The sequence below is a fragment of the Pinus tabuliformis genome, chromosome 3_1, assembly GCF_031772625.1.
Source record: "Pinus tabuliformis cultivar Carrire ecotype Pingquan chromosome 3_1, CPIR1, whole genome shotgun sequence".
Classification (NCBI taxonomy): Eukaryota; Viridiplantae; Streptophyta; class Pinopsida; order Pinales; family Pinaceae; genus Pinus; species Pinus tabuliformis.
In genome coordinates, this window is record NC_142301.1 from 741,181,185 (window position 1) to 741,186,291 (window position 5,107).

Consider the following 5,107-nt stretch of genomic DNA (forward strand, 5'->3'; position numbering starts at 1 on the left):
TACGAAAAAACGAGGAGCCCATTGAACAAGTAATGATCTCAACCACTCAAAGATGAGAGAAACAGCACCATATCATAGTTCGACAGTAGGGAAAACCCCAATAAGCTGTGAACACATGGAATAGGGAAAGAACATTTGAGCTGATAACAAATTGAGCCAACTAAAAACCAAGACGCCCTGATTTAATGGCAAAATTCTAGATCTATCATGAAGACTAAAAAAATATGCAATCAACCACAAATGAAGCCCCATATCTACAACAAAACGATCAATGTGATGGGGAGGACCAATGGCGAATAGAAAATCCTAGTTGCTCGCTCTCGCAACATATTCTTGAAATATATTTATGCAAAAAAGTTGTATATATAGTTTTAAATAATAATAATTTTTGTTTTACATTTTGAATAATCAAATTTTTACTATGTAATGAATTCAAAATTTATGCGAAATTATTAGTAAATTAAATTTATACACTTTTTCTCTCTCTTTCTAAAATTTATTAGTTAATAGTCTTTATGATTGTTTGAAAGAGACATGATATATAAGACATTCTCACACCATTAATATGTCTTTTCATTATTGTTGAGGGATAGTTTTAGTGGCTGAGTTGTGTGAAGTACAAGAAAGTTGTTGAGGGTGGTTTAGTTCGTAGATTGGTTGTCTATTTGTGAGTATTATGGATCTTACTCTATGTTTTCATAGAGTTAGATTGCCAAAATTGCAATCAATTAATTTACTTAAGATGCCATCCTCAAATTAAGAATAAGTGTTTAGTAAATTTCCCAAAAAATGTGCATTCCTTCATTAAAAATAATTAAAACATAAAATCTAGTATGATGCCACTTTCATCTTTTATTTAATATTTCTACTCTTTATTACATTGGTTTCTATTATTATATGTGGCATGGTATTACATATTCAATTTTGTTTTGACTACGTATAGTTTGTAACCTAAAATTTCTCCATTTTATCCATAGTTTAACACTAAGAATTGAATTTTTGTTATTTATTATTATTTCTTTTCAATTTATTTATTTGTAAGGTGATTAGGTGATGTCATATTATGGGTTTTTAGTAACTTCTAATCTATTAGTTACTTTTTTGTTTTATTTAACTTTTTGATTTTGATTTTTCCCTTTTTCTATTATTTCTATTTTCATGAATTATAAGTTTTGTTGTTGCTGCATATTTTCAATTTAAGGATATATATATATATATATATAAACAATATTAGGTGATTGGCATTCAACAGTACAATATTTTATTTGTCGTTTTATTTTTGTGATTTATTATTTTTTAATTTAATTAAGTTATGTTTTTTACAAAATCATGCATTCTAGTTTTTACAATTTTTTATTATTATTATTTTCTTTTTTTATTATTAATTAGTTATTTAAATATATAATTTTATTTTATTGCCTCATACACACTACACACTAGAAAACAAAATCATATAATTTTTAAATATTTTATAATGTTACTCATTAAAATAAGGCATATATATATATATATATATAACTCACCTTCTAAATAGTTATGCATATAATTTTAATCATAATTTGATGGTTTAATCTTTGGAGAAATTAAATCATTTTATTCAACATTTATATTTGTAATAGTTATGCATATAATTTTAATCATAATTTCATGGTTTAATTTTTGTACAGATTAAATCATTTTTATATCTTTTGCATTAATGTTATGGTAAATAGTTAAGGCTTTAACTATGGAGACAATTCATATCTATATATATTTATTAAGATTTTTATTTATTGGTGTGAATTTATTAATTATTATTCAAGTAAATTTGACTTAATTTTAGCGACAAGTAATTTTTTTTAGATATTTGAATTCATGAAGTGTTTTCGTGGGCGCGTTAAAATTTGAAATATGAAATATCAAACACGAAGTGTTTTCGGGGGCGCGTTAAAATTTGAAATATCAAATATCAAATTGAATGCAGCACACTGTACGTATCACTCCGGCAGGACAGTGGTGGTGACGGTTCCTGTTCGTTGTCAGACCTCCCCGAGATGAAAACGTACCTCAGGGAAATTGGAGCCGCCGGAAAATTTGAGACCCCATCATCTTTGCCATAAGCCATCATCCATAGCAATGTCACATTCATCTCTAAAAGGTCGCATTACAGAGTACTCCATACGAAAATGTTTTTTCAATTGACATTCAGCATGTTCTCTTCACATCAAGTAATATGTAAAGAGAATACGAGATTGATGTAACAACAATGTTCTGTGTGGGTGTTTACGTGTCATATGTTGATGCAAGGACCGATTTCTCTGGACATACTCTTAGCAAACTGCAGGTACAAATGTAGGCACGTGCGATCATTTAATCGGTATACTCTCCGTAGGTACGAATTCTGTCCAGGCACGCATTCGATCATTTCTAAGTTTATCCGCTTTATGTGCATTAGATCCCGTGAAATACAGTGGAGACAAGGATGCCCTGTGCGTTTGCATCCTTTGTCTCGGCATTTATGTTTTATTTTGATGGATGGAGCCGTCATAATTGTTAAGAAAGATTAAATAGTTATTATTTATTATTATACCGGCAATAGTTGTTTTATGATCTTATTGAGATAGATCGTTTGCGCCTTGTAACATATTTTTTGGAAGTGGTTAATTATTTAAAACATGTAAAAGAAGTTAAGAGAGCGTCGAGACGGTGCAGCCACACACCCCCAGCCATCTGTAGATCCAAGCCTCGGAAATCATGGGGGTCGCCTCTACACAGGAAGTCCTCAGCAACCACCAATAGCTACCAACCCACCCAACAGAGGTACCCACCTGTCTGCTTATTAGCTGGTCTCTCACTGGACCACCTCCATCAGGGGAACCCACCTGTCTGTTTATCAGCTGCTCTCTCACTGGACACCCGGCGTTCCTCATGCTCCGGTTGCTGTCGTTTTTCCAAGTGCCACTGTCAAGCTGAATCACGTCTCTGCTGCTACATGGCCACCTTCTGGCGGAAATCACAGCCCATCTATATATCCCCATTCTAAGGCATCCTTTTGGTTTTCCTCTTCCAGCCTCTCCCGGCTGGAAGCCATATTTTCTGCCTCCCTGTTGCTCCTGTTTCGTTCATGGTGGTGTCTGGCCTCGGCTCTCCGTCTCGGGCGCGCCCGCGGCCTCCTGGTACGTATCTGATTATCATACGCTTTAATTTATGCCGTTTTGATATGGGAATGTATCTTTTCGTCTTTGCGCTCTGTTCATGATTAGAGTTTTTTATCTGTCCTAACTCTCGTTAAGCTGATTACTATATACTCATCTTAGCTGACTGTGGTGGGGAGGTTTTTGCCTCACGGGTAAGAAATAGGAGTTGCCGTGAAATACAGTGGAGACAAGGATGCCCTACGCAAGGGGCTGACATCATAGAAAATCAAGGTATCCCCCTGTGCGTTTGCATCCTTTGTCTCGGCATTTATGTTTTATTTTGATGGATGGAGCCGTCATAATTGTTAAGAAAGATTAAATAGTTATTATTTATTATTATACCGGCAATAGTTGTTTTATGATCTTATTGATATAGATCGTTTGCGCCTTCTAACATATTTTTTGGAAGTGGTTAATTATTTAAAACATGTAAAAGAAGTTAAGAGAGTTATGCCACAACGAATTGAAGATGACGACATGTGGTTTCTTTTGGTTCATCTAAGTCGTGATTTTATCTCCTACTCTCCGTCTCACAAATGGTTTGCTGTCAAATTGCAGGAGAAAGAACCAAAAGTACTTACTCGTTTGCAGTTGAATTGCAGGAGAAAGTGTGAAGAATACTTTGCGTAGGTAAAAGAGGACATGATGCCTTTAATACTTATTTTGTCAGTGAATTCAAGGAGAGTGCGGATAGGGTATCAGATCATATCGTCTTTGTAGTTTACATGAGGTACTTTCATATGTGCAGTTGGCCGTTTTCATACATTTTCCATTTAGGTAAAACCGCTAACCCTGTAAAAGGTGCGGTTAATCTAGTGAATAAGTCTTGCTAAATTAAAGTAAATAATTATTTAGAGATAAGTTCCGCCAATTTGACTAAAAAGCAAGCTTCGCTGGAAGTTGCTTACCTGTGTGTTTGCGTTGTTTACTTGGGGGATTTGGTTTGTTGCAGGATGTACAAAAAAACGGAAGAACGACCGGTAGAGGTGAAATTCGTTGGAGTGGAGGAGCTTTATAGATGATTTTCCTTGATGCGTTTTATTTGTAAGAGTGTTTCATTGTCTTGGAGAGGTTAAACCTTTTTGAATACCATCCGGGCTCTGGTCCAGCAGGTTTCCGATCCCATTCTGGTTTTCGGGTTCAGATTCCGAATAATACGTGGATAAAAATTCCGATGATTCTGTTCCAGGGCTCTGGGTTCGAATGATTCCCATTCTAATTTAGATAAATACTCCGATGATTTTTATATCGAGGTTTCAGGTTATTGGTTATTTTGGTCATAGGTTAAAACTTTTTATTGATTATTTCGATTTCAAGGTGACGATTTATATAGCATTGCATGATTTTTGTCTTGTTTTGATTTATGGATAGAAATGAGCTCTGGTTTGCAGCAGGTTATTAAGGGTCAGGGATCGATGATTCAAGGAATGTTGTTTCAACTTAACAGTTCTCCAATTTTTTCCCCTGGGTGGGTTTGCTTCTTTGTTTGGTTTTCTTATCATTCATATATAAACAGAATGATTCTAGCCATTGATTGTTTTTTCAATCTTTGCTTGCAGTCTTTGGAGAGATGAGAGAACATGCCGGAGAAGGGGAGACAATAAAGCATACGACCAAACTACCTGTCTCAACCAGGTGGATACGCCTTCCTTCATATTCTCTGTTTGTTATTCTAAAAAAAATAGTAAACCCTAGCTAACGCCAGAGGTTATATGGTTATTCTCTATATTGCCAGTTCTCTATTAAATTAGATGATGCTCAAAATTATTATTTAGAAATTTGTTTTCTGAAATTTCAGTAAATGAATTACATGACACTAGAAGCAGCGTTTCCTATAAGCAAAATGATTATAGATGGTTACACTCACATTGATGTTATTTACTACGTATGTCAAATTTCATGTTGCTCCTTATTTTTGGGGATTGTTTTCA

At 34.3% G+C, this 5,107-nt stretch overlaps 1 long non-coding RNA gene across 12 annotated transcripts; it reads left to right on the forward strand.

Moving 5' to 3' along the window:
• The first annotated feature begins 2,991 nt into the window (after nt 1–2,991).
• Nucleotides 2,992–4,812, forward strand: LOC149189478 (uncharacterized). 12 transcript variants are annotated; one of them, XR_016256388.1, is made up of 7 exons: nt 2,992–3,155; nt 3,297–3,407; nt 3,779–3,806; nt 4,129–4,220; nt 4,366–4,436; nt 4,568–4,644; nt 4,736–4,812. It is a non-coding gene; the product is annotated as an uncharacterized LOC149189478 (long non-coding RNA). The 12 variants fall into 12 exon arrangements; XR_016256386.1 differs by having other exon boundaries at nt 4,571–4,644; XR_016256387.1 differs by lacking the exon at nt 4,366–4,436 and having other exon boundaries at nt 4,548–4,644.
• The last annotated feature ends 295 nt before the right edge of the window (nt 4,813–5,107 follow it).